The following is a 24296-nucleotide window of genomic DNA, read 5'->3' as shown; positions in this document are numbered from 1 at the left end:
ACATTTTTATCTATTCTAAATGTCTCTTGATTTCTTTTTGTCCCATTATTTTTTCTCATTTTAATGCTCTTATCAACATGGAAAAGTGGATCGGCTTGCTTTGTGCAAATGTTTTTTATTGAAAACAATATTGGCATATACTGTGTTCAATTTCACACTAAAACATTCTCACTTGGAGCAAATAATCTCTCTCACACAATGTAACACTGTCCATCAATAAAAGGGTGAAATAAATACTGACGAGGTCCTGATATTGACGAGGGGGCGGAGAATTCGCATCAGCTGTGTGTGTGTGTGTGTGTGTGTGTGTGCTGGCCATCATCAAGTGGTATTCAGACTGGACGTGCTGCGATGATGATAGCTCAGTTCACAACGACAAAACACACAGATCACTTTGGTCTTGTCAATGGAGCCATTTGGCAACTTTATAAAAGTAAACTTTCCATTCAGAATCTTATTGGCATCCATTTCGGCGTCTCGCGCTCGTCATCCACTCAAAACTGGACGTTTTGAACGTTCCTATAACATTCAGAAATAACGTTTTTATAACTTAATGGGAACGTTATGAAAACGTTCTTATAACCTAAAATTGTTAGCTGGGGAAGAGGAGAGATTCGCGATTGCACTGAACACGTTTTAAGTGCAGGCATATTCTCTGAGCGAGCCCAGAGAAAATTCTTACAAGAGCAGCGTGTATCTGAGAGCGCGCGACTCGAGCAGAGAGATTCGTGCTCGGCACATTATATTCCGCGCGCGAGCAGAGAGATTCGCGCTCGCGCATCCGGCTCGCAAGCTCAAACAAGTGTGTGCGGCGTGCCTGTTGTTTTGTTTCCGGTCTAGCTAGATCCGCTTGTGCTTTCAAAACGTCCTCGCGCGGCGCAAGCCATTGAAATGAATGGGTTTCATAGCGCAGCGCCGCGCATGCCGTTCTGTTGCAAAAGCATGTGAAAAAAAAAACTACAAGGTTTGCTAGGCCAAAAAGACCATTAATCGCGCGATAAAAAAAATTAACGCCGTTAAAATGGGTTTGCGTTAACGCCGTTAATAACGCGTTTAACTGACAGCCCTAATATATATATATATATATATATATATATATATATATATATATATATATATATATATATACATTCCCATAGTATAGCATATATTGTTGTAAAGGTTTAGACAATATTTTCCCAACACATAAATTCATAGAAATTAGAATATTTTGTGTGTGTGTGTGTGTGTGTGTGTGCGCGCGTGCGTGTGTGTGTTTTTCGTTTTTCCTTTGACAATGTTGGTCCCATTGAGGAAAAAAGCTTATAAATCTTTTTTTTTTTTTAAATGTTAAAATGTAGAAAGTGATTGTGATCGTCAGGTTTTTTTTTTTTTTTTTTTTTTTTACTTGTGTGTGTGTGTTCATAGCAAGTGCTTACCATACTGGTGTGTGTTTCCAGTACAACGACGTAACCCGCTGCTTCACTAGTACGATGCATCGTTGGAGAAATCAGCTAGTCACGACTGTTTCCCAAAACCGTTTTGTCGCAAAGTGGTCGTTCAACCACAATGGTTTATGACGTCACGCACGTGGTGGAGTGATAACTTTTTTTAATGAAACTGTTTGAGATCAAATTAACGCTAGTTTTGATATAAATTACAGACATGGCATCTGAAGACTATTTCTCAATTTCTCAGTTATTTTGCTTTATTTTCAGATTCAATCATAGACTCGTTCTTACATAGTAGAGCTCGTTCACACATGCGCAGTATTCAAAAACAGTGCTTTAAATGTCTTGACAAAGTAAAAGACGCAACTGACATTTGTATGTATTCTAAATAAAATACACGGGTTGCAATGAATGTCAGCTTGCTTATTTTGCTCAAGATAAAGATTATTAAGTCCACATGTCATGTGAACTAAACTCTGCTTCTAACCACGAAACCTTCAAACGACGGAACTTACAAACATAGATGGCTAACGATGCTTTTGGGAAACGCACCCCTGTTCAAGTAAAAAAATTAAAAATAATTCGAACTGCAAATTCGAAATTCGAACAAATTTTTGGTCTAGAATAACCAACCCGTGGGTTAAGGCGAAAACTTTGCATAGAAGAGGTACTGTAGCTGTTGTCACTTGTTGTCACGTGTAGTTCTGTTTTGGTTTCGATTTCTCGTGTTCTGTTCCTGTTTTGCCTGTGCTCCCTTTGCTAGTTTTAGTCCATGGTAATTCATTGAGAATGCACGTGCTCCTAAGTTACGTTAATCATCAAGCCCTGTGTTTCCTCAGATCATGGTCCGGTCTCGTCTGTGTTTAACTTCTAAGTTAAAGGAACACGCCGACTTTTTTGGGACTTTAGCTTATTCACCGTATCCCCCAGAGTTAGATAAGTCCATACATACCTTTTTCATCTCTGTGCGTGCTGTAACTCTATCTGACGCACCCACCGCTAGCCTAGCTTAGCACAAAGACTGGATGTAAATGGCTCCAGCTAGCATACTAATCCCAATAAGTGACAAAATAACGCAAACATTTTCCTATTTACATGTTGTGATTTGTATAGTCACAGTGTGTCAGATAGATTTACAGCACGCACGGAGATGAAAAAGGTACACTGTTAAAAATTACCTGTAAATTTTACAGTAAAATACTGGCAGCAGGGTTGCCAGCCAGTTACTGTATTTTTTACAGTAGCGTTTCTGTAATTTAATTTACAGAATTTTACTGTATTCTCTGATTACAGTAAATAACAGTATTTTTAAATTGTTGTATTTTTTTTACAGTAAGTTACATGAATCTTTGTATTTGCTATATAGAGGAAGTATGTAAAATGCAGTATTTACAATATATTTTCCATTTCTGAATATTAATGACTGGCAGCTGAATTTTAAATTCCCCTATTACTTCACAAAACAAACAAATTATTCAACATCCTAATCTTGTAAAACAGGTCAACATTTATTTAATTTATAACTTTAAAATATGCATGAAAAAAGGTCATAAAACAGTGTATTTTGTATTATTTTGATTTCATTATTTACAAAAAAATTTTGAATATAAATATTGAAAAGGACAATATATTAGATATAAAGTCAGAGACAGATAGAGGGATGACAGATACCGTAAGCGACAGATAGAGAATATTAAAAGGTTACAATTAAAGGAAAAATAGATATTTGTGTGTGTGTGTGTGTGTGTGTGTGTGTACTACTTACATTTCAGAAATTCCACTGATAACCCACCACTTTGCTGGGAAGAGTGGCAGCATGTGGGTTCACTGCAACCTGTTTCTTCTGTACCATTTGCCCTGTCGTTTTAGATGGCAATTTTCTTCTTTGTTCCTCTCTCCGGATTGATACATACAAAGCACCTAAAGGGTCAGGAAACAGACAATATGTAATTAAGATTGGTATTAAGTTTTTGATGCTTGTAATCATGTTTTTGAAATTGGACCATATCTGTTAGAGCAGTGTTTCTCAACTCCAGTCATGAGGACCTCCTAGGAAGTTTTATATGTCCACTAATTAAAACACCTGATTTAACTCATTAACTCAACAGATAATATATCTAAAGGCAAGTTCTGATATTGAATACATGTGTAAAATGTACTGAGGTTGTTAAGAATTCAATCATTACCTTTAAATGAACTCCAATGTGCAGGCTGCCTCCTCCTGATTGAATGTGTAATATGCAGTGAACAGTAGCCAAGCCAGACAGGGAAGCTGGGCTGAATGCTCTCCTCATAACTTGGCCTTCCAGTGTCCACTTGTCAAAGTGTCTCCTAAAACAATATCACATGTGACAACAGTTTATTTTTTACTATACCATTTTTATTTTTCAGCTTTTTACATTTAAACTATATTTTAGTATTCAGAGTGCATGAAACTCTTTCTTTTAAATAAAATTAACAAAGGCATTATACAAACAATAAGCAATTACACACACAGAGAAGGCTATAGCTAATATATATATATATATTTTACAGCACCATTGATCTCGGGTTGATGACACACATCCTCCGTGAGTCTGACGCAAGGTTTTAGCAACGGCGTTTTCATTTCGGCGCCCATTTTAACAGAGGACTTAATTTTGTTTTGATTTACACCATAAAATAATCACGACGAAGTGTGCTGATCAACACCAAGCTCGTGTGAATACCGACTGTTGTCATTAAAGCATGTAATTCTTAACATATAGGAGCCCATATATCACGAGGAATGTGTGAAATACTACCGCGTCCGCGCTGCTGAAGCCCCGTGCAAGTCTCCCTCGCGCCCCGTACGGAGGATGCGTGATCCGGTGTTCTGACGATTCATGCTACCCATCGAGATTTGCTACTTAATGGTTATGCGCATGTGCAGACGCACAGTTTTTTTTAACAAAAGGTACATTTTCATGTGTTATATTGTAATTTCCCTTTAAAAATGCTAACTAGCATATGAATATGTGTACGGTCAGCCAGCTGAACAATAATAACTGAAAGTTTCATTTACTAAGGAAAAGTGTGCTTTGACAAGTCAAAGATGAATATTTGATGATAATTTTTAATTTTCACACCGTTTTAAAAATAAAAACAGTAGTCTACAGTATACAGTAGCTACTCATAACTTAAAATTGTATTATAATTGTATTTCATATAATATTAATCGACATTCTGTGATCGATTCGCGTTACGGTAGCATTTTTCGACAAGGCAGCACAAATCGTCAGAACACCGGGGTTACCAATATGAACCGCGAATATAACGTTACCTTCATTACATACATAGTCTACGAGTAACCCAACATGAAAAATAAGAAATTTAAATAATAAGTCACTTACCACAGAGTTGAGAATCACTCTTGCCGCTACCCGAAAGTCGACGACACACACGACCGTTGAAGATCACAATGCCTCTGTAGGTTTTAAATTTACAGCAATATTCTGTATTTTGAATCAAACCGCCCTGCGACCCCAGAATGCATTGCAGTTTACAGCAATATGCTGTATTATTAGAAAACAGCCAGCTGCTGTAAAATAATGCTGTAATTTTTACAGCAATTCATTACAGTGTATGTATGGACTTTTCTAACTCTGTGGGATACGGTGAATAAGTCCCAAAAAGTTGGCGTGTTCCTTTAAGTGCTTGCGTTTTCCCATATGATTCCCCTCCTTATTTCATGATTTATTGTATTAAAGACGGTTTCCTTTGAGTTATTCATCGTCGTGCGATTATTATACAGCCACCCTTGACAGTCGTCTGGTTTGAACACATTGCGAGGATGTTTGAGCTATTGCCAGCATAGCAGAAAGTACATTATTTGAGGGAAAATATGTTAACAAGGCCTCAGATTTCACCAGACGAGACAAAACCCTTCCCTAACCTTGTGCCGATGACAGCAACTGCAAACTGTGTGTTCTCCGAGGCCTCCAGAACAGACGTCAGAACATGAAATATGTCATTGTCAAACACAACACAGTAAAATCAAAACTCTCCAATGAGACCGTCCGTCTCCATTCTAAGAAACATCTTGTATTGTCAGTGTGTGCGTGTGTGTGTGTGTGTGTGTGTGTGTGTGTGATATTTTCCTTTTTACAACAGCATTGTATTGGAGAGAAGTGCCTGTAGTCGTATTTTCTAATTTTCTTCTTATCTCGTTCAGTCTGAGAATGGCTTGTGTCCAGTAATGATCCTGATGTACTCTCTTTTTAACTTGAAGTTTAAGATTCCAAATGGCTTTGGGTTTTTTAAGGCTTTGCTTAATATGTCTGGAAACTGCCCTGTCCTCGTTTCTACTTTAATAAGCACAATGCTTGGTTGCATTCCTCAGTTAAAAACATGTTCCTTTATAATAGACTTTCATGTTTTAGATTCTCCCGCAGAGCGAAACCTTGAGGTATTGTGGAGGTAGCATTTAACCCACATCTGTCTTGTCCTTCAGGAGGTTATACGCAATGATCCACATGCCTTCGATCAGGAACATGTAGTGGTAGTTTTACAAAAGGTGCAAAATCAGAAATAATCTAATCTTTCATGGAACCAAACAAACTATTATGCCTTGGCAAGAGACGTATTGTATTGTGGGAAAAAAAATATGAAGGTTGAAATCTATGCTGGAACAGAAAACTGGACATCTCTATTAATAACTGCTGTCCTCGCTCGACAACAATGAGAAATGGTGCGTGGAAATGTGTCTTGATTCTTTGATTTTTCTTCTGAGACAAAAATACACTCATTTATTAATATTTAAATGAAACATAAATTGAAAAAAGTTAAATCTCTGAGCACCTGCAACCCTACTAACAAGCATATTGAAATATTGGCAGATGGAACCTCTGAGAAATACATTGCATTAAATACTTCAATACTCTTTGAATAGCAATGGCCACACTTGATTAAAACTACTGTATAATACTATAATTTGTTGAATATAAATATATAAGTTTTAAACTGATTGATTGTTAAAATTTTAATTTATATTAGTTACTTAGTGATGAGTTAGTGAGAATTGTTTTTTTTATTATATTTAAATAAACACATTTAGCCCTTGTCAATTGCTTCTTAGAACACTGTAAAAAATATTTAGTTATTTTGTGTAGAGATAACTAGATTGTCCAGACAACAAGACATTTTAAGTTTTCTTGTCCTCAACTTATCAAAATAAGTTAGTTGAACTAAAAAAAACCCATGCAAAAAGATAACACAAAATAATGAGTTAAGTTTTTTTTTACAGTGAATGCATTTTACTATTTGCAGTTAGTGACTAAGTATTCATAGTATGTAAAATAATAATAATAATTTTCAATTAAAAGTCTAAATTGCTTAAAAAAATGTACTTATGTATTTAAAGTAAAAAGCATACACTTTGTTTTTTTTTTTGAGTTTTTCTAATTTTAGGGGTTTTTTATGTTAAGGCTTTTTGAAGAAACCCTTTCAAAAGTCACAATTTGCTCATTGTTCTGAATATGTAAGACTGGATGCAGCAGAAACTGAAACCCTGAAATCTGATTCCTGAATATTTTCCATTAAAGTTAGCAGTATGATTTTACAGTGGTTTGACATTTAAATGATTTTCAAAACTGCTCATAAACCAAAGTTTATATTAAAGACCTTCAAATGAAAGTTACAATTAAAATATTGATAATTTTATTAGTAGTGTAGTGATGTAGTATCATGGCAATTGTACTTATCCTCCCTGCTCCTCTATAAAATATGTATGCTGTTATAGATGTGTCTTCAGTGCCGTCATCAGTGGCGATAAGAGATATGCAGGTGGGGAAATTATGTTCTCACGAGTGATTTAATATTTCAGAGGTGCTTTAGATTGTGAAGATTAAACCATGGCTATCGAAAGTTTAGTTTTAATATCCTGAGGAGTGGAGTTGGATGGGAGGGAGGGGTAATCGCTCTTACCTCAGCTCACCTTACCCTAGTGCAAAATGTATTCTCATGGTTTAAGTCTTCTTGATGTGTTGAACGTCAGGACATGCTGTGTCAATCAAACGTGTTTGTTCGGAGCTTCTTTATGCTGAGAGCCCCTGCAGAGCTACAAGATGGTCATTGCAGCATTTCCATTAATATCAGTCATAACAATGTGTTTGCATGCAATGCACATCATATTGAATATACACTCACCGGACACTTTATTAGGTACACCTTGCTAGTACCGGGTTCGACACCCTTTGCCTTGTTAAACAAGCTGCTGGAAACATTCCTCTGAGATTCTGGTCCATATTGACATGAAAACATCACACAGTTTCTGTAGATTTATCAGCTGCTCATCCATGATGTGAATCTCCTGTTCCTCCACATCCAAAGCTGCTCTGTTGCCTGAGATCTGGAGACTGTGGAGGCCGTTTGAGTTTAGTGAACTCACTGTCATGATCAAGAAACCAGTTTGAGATGATTTGAGCTTCATGACATGTGTCCATCAGAAGATGGTCCACTGTGGTCATAAAGGGATGGACATGGTCAGCAACAATACTCAGGTCGGCTGTGGCGTTTAAACGCTCACTTGGTACCGCTGATACGAGGCAGGATGATCCATGGTTTCATGTTGTTTACACCAAACTCTGACCCGAAACTCTGAAATCTGACCAGGAAACGTTATTCCGATCTTCTATCGTCCAGTTTTGTTGAGTATGTGTGAATTGTAGCCAGGAGTGTCACCGGTGTGTGTTTTCCGCTGCTGAAGCTCGTCTGCTTCAGGGTTTGGCGTGTTGTGTGTTCAGATATGCTCTTCTGCAGACCTTGGTTGTAACAATGGTTATTGGAGTTACTGTTGCCTTTCTATCAGCTGAACCAGTCTGCCTATATTCCTCTGACCTCTGGTGCATCTTTTATGTGAGCTTGTGTTAGCTTGTGCAGTTTCTTTTCCAGTTGTGTGTAATAGTGGTCAAATATGCACTTGTGACTTGAACTTTTGTCTTTTGTGAGTTTTGAAGCAGATTTGCATTATTTTGTTAATGAAACAGAAGACTGTTGTGGTGGATTTCACTCAAGTTATGTTGCCTTATACTGTAGGTGTTATATTTATATTTGTGCTGTACATGCAGCAATCAAGTGTGTGTGTGTGTGTTTTAAATAATTCCATACCGGTACCCTTATCAATTATTGGTCAGGGAATTGCAATGCAGTATCTATAAGTAAAACTGAACACATATATATATATATATATATATATATATATATATATATATACAGGTCCTTCTAAAAAAATTAGCATATTGTGATAAAGTTCATTATTTTCCATAATGTAATGATAAAAATTAAACTTTCATATATTTTATATTCATTGCACACCAACTGAAATATTTCAGGTCTTTTATTGTTTTAATACTAGTCCGTTAATACTAATTTCTAGTCCGACTTGGAGATGTCGGACAACATCTCCAAGACGTTACACACCGTATGACTAGAAAATCAAATTCCAAATCACAGTCTTTGCTGTGCCAATTTAATTGATATAAGTAGTGTAGAATATTATATAGAAACTGTGTCTATTCCTCGTTTAGTGAGGCCAAATAATAAATCCACTGTAGGATCTAGGAAAAATCTTATTGTAATTAAACCTGAAAATCTAAATATCAGTGAACAAAAACAATTTCTAAAACTAGGTCTTCTAAACATTAGATCGCTCACACCTAAGGCGGTTATTGTAAATGAAATGGTCACAGATAATAGCTTCGATGTACTTTGCCTTACTGAAACCTGGCTTAAACCAAACGAGTATTTCGGTCTAAATGAGTCTACCCCGCCAGGATACTGTTATAAGCATGAGCCCCGTCTGATCGGTCGTGGCGGCGGTGTTGCAACAATCTATAGAGATATTCTTAATGTAACTCAGAAAACAGGTCACAGGTTTAATTCGTTTGAAGTACTGGTGCTAAACGTTGCGCTCTTAGATGTAAGAAATAAATCCCTATTATCTCTAGCCTTGGCTACTGTATATAGACCTCCAGGACCATATGCTGATTTCCTAAAAGAGTTTGCAGACTTTCTCTCAGATCTATTGGTCAATGCCGATAAAGCAATAATTGTTGGAGATTTTAACATACACGTAGATAACACAAACGATGCGTTAGGGACTGCGTTTACAGATTTATTAAACTCCTTTGGGGTCAAGCAGAATGTCAGTGGTCCCACTCATCGTCTAAATCATACACTAGATTTAATTATATCATACGGAACCAATCCAACCGATATAGATATTATACCGCAAAGTGACGATCTCACCGATCATCACATGGTAACTTGTATAATACGCACTGCTGAAATTTGTCATGTTGCGCCACGTTATAGACCAGGCAGAACAATCCTTCCGACCACTATAGATAGATTCTCAAATAGCTTACCTGATCTATCTCAGCTGCTCAGTGAACCCAAACAAACAGATGAACTAGAGGAAATGACTAGCAGTTTGAGCACCATTTTCTCTAGTACATTAGATATTGTTGCACCAATTAGATCAAAAAAGGTTAGAGAGAAAACTAAAGCACCATGGTACAACAGTGCTACGCATGCTATCAAGAGAGAAACTCGTAACCTAGAGCGTAAATGGAAACAAACTAATTTAGAGGTCTTTAGAATCGCGTGGAAAGACAGTATGTCTCGTTATAAAAAAGCTCTAAAAGCAGCCAGGGCTGAGCATCTCCGCAAACTAATAGAAAATAACCAAAATAATCCAAGGTTTTTATTTAACACCGTGGCTAGACTAACAAATAAACAGACATCACCCGAGCAAATTATTCCGTTACAGTATAGCTGTAATGATTTTATGAACTACTTCAATGAGAAAATAGAAAGCATCCGAAACACAATTGTAAATGTACAATCCTCTATGGTGTCTTATGATTCAGCCTCAACTATCGCCCCTCAAGAACAACTACACCGCTTTACAACTATAGGACAGGAAGAGCTAAATAAACTTATCATTGCATCTAAACCAACAACATGTTTATTAGATCCAATACCAACTAAATTTCTGAAAGAAGTGTTACCTGTAGTGGAAGAGCCTCTTCTTAATATTATTAACTCGTCTTTATCTTTAGGTCATGTTCCAAAAATATTCAAGCTGGCAGTAATAAAACCTCTCATTAAGAAACCGCAATTAGATCCAAATAACTTAGCAAATTACAGACCGATTTCAAATCTTCCATTTATGTCTAAAATACTAGAAAAGACTGTGTCCGCTCAATTGTGCTCTTTCATGCAAGAAAATGAGATATATGAAAAATTTCAGTCAGGATTCAGACCGCATCATAGCACAGAAACTGCGCTAGTTAAAATTACAAATGATTTACTTTTAGCTTCTGACCAAGGCTGTATCTCAATACTAGTTCTACTCGATCTTAGTGCTGCGTTTGACACTATCGATCATAAAATACTCTTGGATCGACTACAAAACTACACTGGTGTTCAGGGACAGGCATTAAGCTGGTTCAGATCGTATTTATCAGACCGTTACCATTTTGTTTGTTTAAATGGGGAAAAATCGAAGATAACGTCAGTAGACTATGGAGTGCCGCAAGGATCAGTGTTAGGCCCTCTGCTATTCTCAATATATATGCTGCCACTTGGTAATATTATAAGAAAACATGGAATTAATTTCCACTGTTATGCCGATGACACTCAATTATATATTTCATCACGGCCAGATGAAAACACTAACTCATCAAAATTGACAGAGTGTCTTAAAGATATAAAATGCTGGATGACGCATAATTTCCTGCTACTAAATCCAAATAAAACGGAGGTATTACTTGTTGGTCCAAAAAACTATCCACAAAACCACTTACAATACAACTTTAATATAGAAGGATGTCCTGTTACTTTATCCTCTACGGTAAAAGACCTGGGAGTTATACTAGACCACAACTTGTCTTTCGAAAATCATATTTCATATGTTACAAGAACGGCCTTTTTCCATCTTAGAAACATTGCTAAATTACGTAACATGCTATCTGTTTCCGATGCAGAAAAGTTAGTTCATGCATTCATGACCTCGAGACTAGATTACTGTAATGCTTTATTAGCCGGTTGTCCTGCATCCTCAATAAACAAGCTACAGTTAGTGCAAAATGCAGCCGCTAGAGTTCTTACTAGGTCAAGAAAATATGATCATATAACACCAATTTTATCATCTCTACACTGGTTACCTATCAAGTTCCGTATCAATTACAAAGTACTATTACTGACCTATAAAGCCCTAAATGGTTTAGCTCCTGTGTATTTAATGGACCTTCTATCGCCCTACAATCCATCGCGTTCTTTAAGATCACTAAATTCGAGGCTTCTGGTCATTCCTAGGATATCTAAGTCCACTAAAGGAGGGAGGGCGTTCTCACATTTAGCTCCTAAACTCTGGAATAGCCTTCCTGATATTGTTCGAGGCTCTGACTCGCTGTCCCAGTTTAAAACTAGATTAAAGACGCATCTTTTTAGCCAAGCATTTACATAATGCTTACCTTTTATTATACTGCTGAATCAGATCAAATGCATTTAATACTATAAAACTTGAAGAGACTGTAGGTTATCTGTATAGGTTGCATAGTATTTGCAGTCATTACGTTCCTGTGTATATTGCGTGAATGACGGGTGGTTGGGCAGATATTGTGTTGCGGTAGGTAGTATGCCATACGGAACCGTTGTCCACTGAAACTGCCTATTCACGCACCAGTGGGGCTCGACAGCCTTAGTCAACGGGTTGGCGCGTATGGTTGGGTTGCGGAGAGATTGTGAGATTGTGGTTAGGTCTCAGCAGCAGGAGGGACGTAGAGGTCAGTAAGCTGGGCTGAGTTGAGTGGGGGACGGAGGGGGGTGATTTTGGGACGCAAGAGTCACTGTATTCATGTTTTGTCTTTTACGCCTGTGTTATGGAAATCATCATTATGAACAGCAGCTACGCTAATTATTTTCCCTTTGCTTTTCTGCTGTTATCTCGGGACGCGAGTCCCGAGAAAATGGCGTTCGTCAGCTCCAGTTTGTATCCAGCCTCTCACGGAGACTTCAGATGCTCCAATCACAAAGCCTATGAAGTGACGACTCAACACGGGCGATATGGACTCTCTATGGTGGACGCCACTGATCCTCAACAACTCGTCTTAAGACCGGCGTGCATACTTGGACTTCCAAAAAAATACTCTAAATGTTCCGATCCAATCTGACTTGTAATGCTGCCCGAATCATGCACTGTTCCTTCGTTGGCCAGAGGAGAACTGGCCCCCCGACTGAGTCTGGTTTCTCCCAAGGTTTTTTTCTCCATTCTGTCACCTGATGGAGTTTTGGTTCCTTGCCACTGTTGCCTTGGCTTTTGGCTTGCTTAGTTGGGGACATTTAACATTTAATATTCAATAATATTATTGATCTGCCTTACTTAAGGTGGACGTTGACGCAATTTCTTTTAGAAACAAACTTTGTTATATTGTTATATTGTTTTTGTTATATTGTTTTCATGTTATCACTGTGAAGCGCTTTGATACAATCTGTATTGTAAAAAGCGCTATATAAATAAAGGTGACTTGACTTGACTTGACTTAATACTGATGATTTTGGCATACAGCTCATGAAAACCCAAAATTCCTGTCTCAAAAAATTAGCATATTTCATCTGACCAATAAAAGAAGTGTTTTTAATAAAATAAAATAAAAGTCAACCTTCAAATAATTATGTTCAGTTATGCACTCAATAGTCAATTCTTGGTCGGGAATCCTTTTGCAGAAATGACTGCTTCAATGCGGCGTGGCATGGAGGCAATCAGCCTGTGGCACTGCTGAGGTGTTATGGAGGCCCAGGATGCTTCGATAGCGGCCTTAAGCTCATCCAGAGTGTTGGGTCTTGCGTCTCTCAACTTTCTCTTCACAATATCCCACAGATTCTCTATGGGGTTCAGGTCAGGAGAGTTGGCAGGCCAATTGAGCACAGTAATACCATGGTCAGTAAACCATTTACCAGTGGTTTTGGCACTGTGAGCAGGTGCCAGGTCGTGCTGAAAAATGAAATCTTCATCTCCATAAAAGCTTTTCAGCAGATGGAAGCATGAAGTGCTCCAAAATCTCCTGATAGCTAGCTGCATTGACCCTGCCCTTGATAAAACACAGTGCACCAACACCAGCAGCTGACATGGCACCCGGTACTTGGTACTTGACACTGGATTTCAGGCATTTTGGCATTTCCTTCTCCCCAGTCTTCCTCCAGACTCTGGCACCTTGATTTCCGAATGACATGCAAAACTGAGCAACAGTCCAGTGCTGCTTCTCTGTAGCCCAGGTCAGGCGCTTCTGCTGCTGTTTCTGGTTCAAAAGTGGCTTGACCTGGGGAATGTGGCACCTGTAGCCCATTTCCTGCACACGCCTGTGCACGGTGGCTCTGGATGTTTCTACTCCAGACTCAGTCCACTGCTTCCGCAGGTCCCCCAAGGTCTGGAATCGGTCCTTCTCCACAATCTTCCTCAGGGTCTGGTCACCTCTTCTCGTTGTGCAGCGTTTTTTGCCACACTTTTTCCTTCCCACAGACTTCCCACTGAGGTGCCTTGATACAGCACTCTGGGAACAGCCCATTTGTTCAGAAATTTCTTTCTGTCTTACCCTCTTGCTTGAGGGTGTCAATGATGGCCTTCTGGACAGCAGTCAGGTCGGCAGTCTTACCCATGATTGCGGTTTTGAGTAATGAAACAGGCTGGGAGTTTTTAAAAGCCTCAGGAATCTTTTGCAGGTGTTTAGAGTTAATTAGTTGATTCAGATGATTAGGTTAATAGCTCGTTTAGAGACCTTTTCATGATATGCTAATTTTTTGAGACAGGAATTTGGGATTTTCATGAGCTATATGCCAAAATCATCAGTATTAAAACAATAAAATACCTGAAATATTTCAGTTGGTGTTCAATGAATCTAAAATATATGAAAGTTTAATTTTTATCATTACATTATGGAAAATAATGAACTTTATCACAATATGCTAATTTTTTGAGAAGGACCTGTATATATATTTGTAAATGTACTCTTGAAAACAAGAGTCAGTAGAGATTTGTGTAATTTTAGTATTTGTAATGCAACAACTTTTTAAAGAATCCTGTCAAAAACGATTTGCTCATTGTGATAAGACTGTAGGACAGAGCAGATGATAAACTGAAACCATGAAAAGTAAAGACAAACTAATGCAAGTTTAGAATGAAAATTAAGACAGTAAAATTAGGACATTTATATTTTGTTATTATTATTCTATAATCTTTTCTTTTCTATATACTGTATATAGATAAAATACACTAAAATACATTTCATAAGTTAAACCTATGTCAGCATGATTGATTGGTTACATTACGGCAAATAAAAAGAAAATATTTGTATGTTTCAATTATTGAGAAAAGTTATGATGACATATGTTCTAGTTTTAATAAAGTATAATGTATTTTTTTCCTTGTTAATGTAATTGAGTAAAACTTTTCAGTTATAACAGCAGTTGTATAATTTGCCACAATAGTGAAGTACTTAAAGACTTCTACATAGTAAGAGGTGCTCATTTTACATTTTTCATGTAAAGTCCTGTCATTTCTGTAGTGCATTTGGTTAAATTATTATGAATTAATTTGTATCATTTTGTATGATGTTTTGATTGGACTGATTTGGCTTTATCTGGGCATCTCCAACATTCGTTGCTGGCTTGTGACTTTAGTTTTTCCCAGTTTAGTTTGTGTTTTATAGGTCTAGTAAATGCCTGTGTCCAGGTGCTGTTTCTTTGACTTTTTTGTCCAGTTTCTTTTACACTATTCCGCCTGAGAGTGGCTGAGGTCATTCACTCTGTTGTACTTTTAATGAGAGGCTATGCGGGTTTTTTTCTCTTTATTTTGAGCTAAACTATTCTTTTACGGTACTGTAATGAAGGTTTGTTATTGTTGTTTGTCACATTTGCAGTATATTATCTCTCTCATTCTCCCTTTCTTAACTTAAAACCAAATTACTGATTGGGAGATTAAAAGAGGTAGTTAAAATTCCACTTTTTTTTTGTGCACCCTTGTTTCTAAATGTTTCCAATGCCTGTAATCGTCTGAAAACTTGATTACAAAGCTTATCATCATGAAGTTTTTTGTGTCAACCTGTCAGTACGACTATCAGAGCAGTCCTGTAATAATACTGTCATCTGCGCATCCAGCAAACTGAGCAATTTCATACCTCACTTTTTCAGCCTTTTCTGTCTATTTCTCCTTTCTCCTGTTATTTGTGAAAGGCGCTCAGTTTCCTTAATTGGCTGGCGCAGCCCTGCATGCCGATGACTTATTGATCTTTGCTCCGAGCTTCCACTTCACCTAATCATTTAGCAATTCAAATGTTTATCTGAGAGCAGAAGGCCACATCTTGGTAAAGCATTGCTTCAGAGCGCGAGCTCCAAAGAGCCACGGATGTAAAAATGGAAGTGTAGCTTTAACGGCCAGAAAACAGCCTTCGGAGACCACGGCCCCCTTGTGGCACAACTTGTCCTCAAGGCCCCGGTGTTGAGCTGACCCTGGCGAATACTCTATTTCCAGACCTACTGGCCCAGATGATGGGTTTTTCCAAATGGCTGCACACAGCCACAAATAGAGCGGTCCAGTATGAGGCAGAAACCAGTGCTGGTGAGTCACCTTCTTCTAACGCCTCTCCGTTCTCTCTCCTCAAACGATGCAGAAATGAACACGTATTGATGAGGAGCCAGGAATATCTAAGCGGCATCTAACCAGGAACCAATGTTCTTGCTCCTGAAGCAGGTGGGAGTCTGATCTGAGAGCGCTATAGATAGAAGAGCTTCAGGAATATGGAAGAGGGGCGCTCCGAACTGTGTCAACATTTGCTCTCTTGATCTCGCCGGCTTGGTGATGATGTGTCCCATAGCTCCTCGAGGGTCTCTGGGTTAACAGGCTCACGTCTGTGGCGTGCCCTCGGAAACGTAGCTGCCACCCGCCACCTGAATGCTGTTAAATTCATGCCGTGTTCTTCTGCACATATCTCAGGGACATTTCCAGTGTTCATTAAAGAGCAGCTTCTGTGTTGTTGAGAATGACCCCGGAGGAACCGGGTCAGCTGGGAGCTGTTTGAGCATTTAACTGCATAAGAGCACTGAAATATTAAGCACTGAAGAACTAAGGCAACAATGAACAGCTGTCTATCTGTGGTACTCATTACACATAAGTAATGATAGGAGGATGAGAGAAAGGACATTGCTATTGTCAGTGTTCACCCTGAGCTGTCGTCGGTAGGGAATAACAGTGATGAGAGGTTCCCAATATGTTCTATCTATGGTATAACCTGATCATTCGCCCCAGAGGTCTGTTTATGTCTGTCCTATCTGTCTATGCCTTAAAGTCGGCATGCAACTGAAGAGGCAATTGTCTTTTCTTCCCTATTGTGACAAATAACCGAGTCAAACTGCTTCTGGAACAAGAAAAAAATTTGAAAACAGAAAAACAATTTAGTTGGGAATTGATTGGATGGTTGTGGTTTGCCATTGGTGGATCTCATGTGAGTGACAGGTTGCCCCGCCCTCACACTCTAAAAAATGCTGGGTTGTTTCACCCCAAAGTTGGGTCAAATATGGACAACCCCAAATGTTGGGTTAAACATGTAATTAAAAATGTACAGTTGAAAGTAAAAGTTGAAGTTGGGTTAAAATTTTAAATTACATTTTTAACCCAACATTTGGGTTTGTCCATATTTGACCCAACTTTGGGTTGAAACAACCCAGCATTTTTTAGAGTGCATCCTCAGAGAAGAAAAGAGATGTCACTGCAAGAGAGAGGGGAAGATATTTTGATTCAAGATTATGAGGCACATTAATTGAATTATGAAAAAAAAAAAAAAAATTGCAGTAACTCTTTTGAACAAGTAATTACTTTGTGACTGTTGAAAAAGATATGTTCTATGGATGTGTGTAGTTTGAATGCAATTCAGCCGTGCTATAAAAAATGCTGGGTTGTTTCAACCCAAATTTGGGTCAAATATGGACAAACCCAAATGTTGGGTTAAAAATTTAATTAAAAAAATTACAGTTGAAAGTGAAAGTTGAAGTTGGGTTAAAATTTTAAATGACATTTTTAACCCAACATTTGGGTTTGTCCATATTTGACCCAAATTTGGGTTGAAACAACCCAGCATTTTTTAGAGTGTGTTGTCATGTGACCTATAGGGTCAGTTGTGCCGCTTCACTCCCATGACATCTCATCCCCTGTGGCCTCATGGGATAGAAATGTGACCATCAGATGCACACTTCACAATCTCAACTGAGTAGTATAAGAACTTAATATTTAAAATAACTTACTTGAAAATATTTTATTTATATTAATTTATTCCAGTGATGAAAGCTGCATTTTCCACATCATCACTCCAGTCTTCAGTGTCACATGATCCTTGCTGAGCTGCTGCTCAAGAATCAGATTTATATTTGTAATCATATTATTTATGTAATTTATAAGTGGCAATTAACATTTATGACATTTATGAAAAATGTCCTTGTCTTGGGATAACAGTTCAACCTTTTGGTCAAAATCTGTCTTCATTAGCTGATGTATGGTGGAATTGTATTGTGTGCACGGACAGCTACAGTACAGACAAATATGATGAGAGTGTAGTTTTAGTTTGGATAGGGGGGAAAATAACAACGTCCTGATTTATGACTGCTTTGAACTACACCACATACACAGGCATGATTAGAAAGTAGGATAAATGACGATAAACCATGATAAATGATTAAAAAGCGGCTGTAACTGGAGTCATGATTTTTCAAAGACTTTCTAAGATGTCATGCACATGGGAGTCGGATGTCCCCGTTCCCAGTCTCTGTTGACAAACATAAGCAATTTAACAAGTCAAGCCTTACTCTTTCTGCAAATGTTTTGACTCGTAATTAGCAAGAAATCCTCTCTTTTCCTCACCCCTTATTCAAATGTTGACAATATTTCACCCAATTAACCTCAGCACTCGCACAACAGGGTTGAAAGTGTGTTTATCAGTTTGAAATATGGGAGTTTAATAGACCTGTATGTGTGTTTGTGTGTGTGCGCAAGCTAAATAAAAGAGCATATTTAATTAAACCATGACTAAATTGTGTACAGCTAAAGTGCTTGATGGATGGTTGGACCATTTATAAAAAATAAAAAAAACGTTAGACATCATCAATTATACCTGCTCAAACTAGAATGGACACAAACATGAACACACAAACAATTTGAATGGCGCATACACGCATAAAGCGCACATACGCCTTCATAAAAGCTTTCCATTTTAAACCCCCCACTGAAATGTTCATCCGTATCCTGGGTTGTTCTGAAAAATCCTTCTAACGTGGCTCGCAGTGCACATATAGCCCCACTTAGTTATTTTAGGAAGAATGATTAATTCGATAAACATCAAATTAATTGCTTTGAAATTTTCCAGGGACATGAATCAAAGGCAGGAGTGGAAAGAAAGTAAATTAAAATCACTTGACTGGAAGAAATGCTAAATTAGCCTGAAACACATTGTTGTAACACATTTGACCTTTTTGCCCCTGTGCTATGATAAACTGCCTTTCCAGTCTCTACAAAACAGGGTATTATCATCACCGACAAGGATGGGAACACAATTAATGAAGCTGACGACTCTATATTTGGTGTTTTGTGTTTTACATTTGATCTCTGCAACATACTTTTTTGTGTAGTTTTACATTTATCGGCGATAGTCTAACATTCGTCTTTGTAACAACATATATTGATGGTAAATCATAACCAGCTATTCCTCCTGTGTGTGTGGTTAGTCGGTAAATGCTGACTCACATTAACACACACATTAAGTATTTAGTAAGGGTCAAAAGCTCCAAATGAAAGGACGTTAGAGACGTTTCTGTCAACCCAGAAAACTGTTCAGCTAAATTTACCCCGACTTTTTGAAACATATTTAGCAGACATGGCTCGGGTTTCCTAAGCAGTAAAAATTAATCTAATTACGGTTGCTTGCAGATTAGTGCTTTCTGAAAGCTCAGCATTTGGGGTAATTAATTTACCTGCAGTGGTTATTGTTCAGTCAATTGCGCATCGGGGATAAAGGAAGCTGTCCTACAAAGCTACGTGCATCATTTCTAACATGCTAATATGCTCCAGCAGCCTCTCACATTATGCAGATTACTGAGGCTAATCTATCGTCAGGTCTTTCAATTCTCTTGGCTCAATCCCCCCCACCACCACCACCAGCCATCCTCTAAACGTCTATTTTATATAAGCTGAGTACGTCTTTTGAAGTCTCTTTGCCGAGATGTGTGTCACACAGTGGAATATACTGAAATATTCTGAAATCTTATGTTGCGACAGCCACTTCTCAAAGACCTGCCGCAGTTTTAGTAGCTGTGGAGCCACGCTATTTAAGAACCCGTGGTTGGAAGGATATGACACTGAAGTGACATTATCAATACGGTGTCAAATATAGCAGCATGAAAGGCTTATTATTTTCAGGACAAAAGGGGAAGTTCATATGGCTGTGATTAAATTATTTGACAGCATGTAATTCAACAATGAAATGGCGTGTTGAAATAAATAGTGCCCTCAAATAGTTCAAATTTAGCTCTGTGTTTTTGGACATAAAGAAAGAGATTAGTGCGTGAGTACAGCAGTAGGCTACGTTTTTTATTATTTTTTATTTTTATTTTTTTGTGGTGAAAGAGAGGAAGAAAGGTTGTATGGAGTAGGAATCTATACTGATAAGGATTCAATTAATTGCTAAATTGGAATGCATTCAATGTTCTTCAATCCAGTCTGAAAATTATAGAGTCTGATGGCCTACACTCTCAATGTGAAGATTTGATTCACTCCATCAACTTGTAAGACGATTTAGGGCAAAGACGCATGGTTCATAGCACAGGCCACAGTGTTCAGCATGTACTGTAATGATTATTTTATATGTATGTACTTACAGTATGTGTAACGTAGCCTTGAAATGAAGCAAGGATACTGGATCTAGATGCAGATAAAAGAGGTGTCCTAAAATGACACATAATCCATGACTTGACCATGAAATGACACCTAGTCATTGACCGCCACAGCTACGTCCAACCAAACAATAATCCAGACAAAACAGGTTAAATACCTGACTAAAACAATAGGAAACAAGGAACGACTGAAAACAATTAGGGTGTGGTCATAACAAAGAACTACAGAGACCATAAACACACCTACAAAAGAACATACAATCATGAATACCAAATTCCACACAAGACCCTGAACACCGACAGTATGTATGTGAATGTTACTGCAAAAAAAAAAAAATATATATATTTACATAGTGCATGTATGATGCATATTGTAATTTTTGTGATCTTTCTCCTTTTTCCTTTTACATCTCAGCTCACGATAGTTACAAATGAAGGGTTTGGGACTGTACACATTCTTAATATTTTTAGTCAATTCACAGCTCTGTCAGTTATAGATGATATTTACAGCTCAGGGGTCTCATTTATAAAGCGTGCGTACGCACAAAACGGGGCTGGAAACGTACGTACGCCAGTTTCCACGCAAAGGTTGTGATCTATAAAAAACAAACTTGACGGGAGAATGTGCGCACCTTTAAGCAAACTTTGAGCCGTGCGTACGCACGTTTTGGAGACGGAGCAGTTTGGCGACACCGATGGTGAGCTGGAGTCTTTTTGGTTACTTTTAGACCGAAAATCTAAAGAAAATTATACATACAGTATACAGAAAGATAATACAAATATAATTTCACTCACCAAGCCTATCACATGAAGCAAACATTCATCCCTTTTTAAATGTCCATCCCTCTGTTAAATATCCATCCCTAAATCTTCATTATAATCATAAATACAGTGTTGAAATATGTTCACAATAACAGTTTAAATAAATTAAACTATGTTTTACTTCTGATATAAACATTTAGATTAAATATGCCATTCTGATAAATGGAGTTAGACACTTAAATTACATGAAATCATTACTGAGAAGTAAAAAAAAAAAATTATATTCATTAAATAGAAATATTTGTTGTGGATGCAATGCTTTCAAACACTTTTCCTCTGGCATGCTGTGTTTTAAGGTTTTAACTACAGAGATAATTGCTTATCATGATAATAGCAGAGTGTCTGAGAAAATAGTTTCATGCAAACAATGCACTACAAGGTCTATCTGTTTCCATTAAAACTATAAATCAATTAAAAATACTCTTTGGCCAGTGGAAAAGATTGAGAAAAACTTTCTCTGAAATGTATTTTACACTATTTGATTTATTTATTCAAAAACAAGGCAAGGATATAGACTACTAAATTATTTTGTATTAATGTAACGGCACATCCGTATTTCATATTGTCCAAAAGACTTGTACCTTTAAACATGTTATCACGTGGATGAATAATCATATGCAAATGATATGCAGATGAGGATATGCATAGTAAAACTAGGTGTTGTAAGCTCCATATATGGTTGTTTCGGGGAGGAGACGCATGTGCGCACAATCTTCCGCTGACTGGGATTTATAAAGTGAATTCTGCGCAGGTTCTGGCGTACGCACGGTTTTATAAGTCCGAATATTTTTGGCTTTCGGACGCACGTACACTTTTAGTAAGGATCCTACGCACAGTTTTATAAATGAGACCCCAGGTGATTTGGCTCAAAGTTCTGAGGTTCTTATGTGCAGAAAGTGCATATTTCTGTGGGGGCCTGTACCACCCAAGCAACTGCCACTGAGATGAATGTGAATGCTAATTGGTAGCTTTCTCCAGATTCTTTTGACCTCCTTGGACTCCTAAGCTAGATACTGCTGGTGAATGCTTTGATACTGGTCCAATCCATTATAAAAATGTATACTGATCTTTTTAGAAAGAAGAATTGAAAATGCAGATGATAATGGTGCAAGTATAAATTCAGATCTTCATTTTATTGTCTTCCATTTTTTCTCACTTGTAGTCAGACAGAGTCAGACAGTGAGACAGAAAAGAAAAATAAGAATATTATTAAATGAGAAAGTTTCCGCAGCATTTCTAGAGATATTGAGTAGCAAAAAGGAGCAGTATCGCTAGAGCAGGGGAAAACGTACTTTAAAGTACAGACCAAAAAAAAAAACCTCTCCAAAAGCTAACACCTCAAGGGTCCTAGCAATCATACACAGGGATTGTCAAGGCGCCACAGACAACAGATTCACAAACAAGCCCACAGCGCAAAATGCCACCAGCCGTGATTGATTCCTCCAGCTGGACTGATAAGTTTGCTGTGGTCGGCATTCTTTGGGAAGAAAAAAAAAATAACAGCATTTTTTAGGGGTGATGGGAAAATACAATCCAAGAGGCTGATGCATCACACTGGAAATACAGTCGAATGAAGTTAAAACAGTATTAGGTGTCTTTTTTTATGAAACATACTTTAAAGGAACACTCCGACTTTTTGGGACTTAAGCCTATTCACCTTATCCCCCAGAGTTAGATAAGTCCATACATACCTTTTTCATCTCCGTGCGTGCTATAAGTCTGTTTGAAGCACCCACCGCTAGCCTAGCTTAGCACAAAGACTGGATGTAAATGGTTGCAGCTAGCATACTAATCCAAATAAGTGACAAAATAACGCAAACATTTTCCTATTTACATGTTGTGATTTGTATAGTCACGGAGTGTAAAAATAACAAAGTCACATGAGACACAGACATATTTTAACCGTATAAATACTGGGAACTATATTCTCTGAAGGCGAAGCACTGCTACTCGGGCGGAGTGATAACCGCAGCACCTGAGACGCGCTGTGGTGAGGAGCAGAGAGCGCGTCTCAGGTGCTGCGGTTATCACTCCGCCCGAGTAGCAGTGCTTCGCCTTCAGAGAATATAGTTCCCAGTATTTATACGGTTAAAATATGTCTGTGTCTCATATGACCTTGTTATTTTTACACTCCGTGACTATACAAATCACAACATGTAAATAGGAAAATGTTTGCGTTATTTTGTCACTTATTTGGATTAGTATGCTAGCTGCAACCATTTACATCCAGTCTTTGTGCTAAGCTAGGCTAGCGGTGGGTGCAACAAACATACTTATAGCACGCACGGAGATGAAAAAGGTATGTATGGACTTATCTAACTCTGGGGGATAGGGTGAATAGGCTAAAGTCCCAAAAAGTCGGAGTGTTCCTTTAAGTATTTCCCAAAAGTAAATGATGTCCTCAACAAAGTGGACATTTCATGGTTATGTGCAACAAATTCCCTTCTTGCCAGGCTTTAACTACAGATCTAGATCCTCGGGTCCTAGACCGAGCCGATTCTTGCACCATGGACACTCCAAAGCGGCTTCAGGTATCCAGCGCACAGCCATAAATTTGTATGCTGTCTCCTCGGAGACAAGGACACGTTTGGGCAAACAAATACACACAATTAGGAGATCGACAGCAGACACGACGACAGAGAAGTGAGGATCTCGGGGAAAGAAGTGAAGGTGTTTTTGAGGACTCATTATGCTGCTGGGTGACAGGGTCGGATCATGTGTGTGCGTGTGTGCTTGTGGTCCGTAGAAGCTCATTAGCACCGACAGGAAGTCTCCGGGATCAGGGGGGAACACGTTATCAGTGCTCATTATGGGGTGTCAGGGATGGGCCTGCACAGGCAAAGGCATATGTCAGGGTGACACCACTGACAGTGAAAGGTAATACAAATATGTAACATGTCTGGGCACGGTGGCCTGGCTTTATTCGAAATGTATGAGGTTGGCACCCCCTACAACGCCGATGTGACAACATTATACCACTGGAAATGCCCCTAAAGGACCAACCTGAGAGAAGGAAATCCTCTGTGACACCGTGTCTTTCTCTCAACAGTGAACTTCTTGTTGCCACCAGTCAGGACTGTGATGTCGTGGTCA

This window comes from Rhinichthys klamathensis, unplaced genomic scaffold (assembly GCF_029890125.1).
Source record: "Rhinichthys klamathensis goyatoka isolate OS25496 unplaced genomic scaffold, OSU_Roscu_1.1 h1tg000391l_1, whole genome shotgun sequence".
NCBI classification, from domain to species: domain Eukaryota; kingdom Metazoa; phylum Chordata; class Actinopteri; order Cypriniformes; family Leuciscidae; genus Rhinichthys; species Rhinichthys klamathensis.
This window is presented reverse-complemented; position numbering follows the sequence as displayed.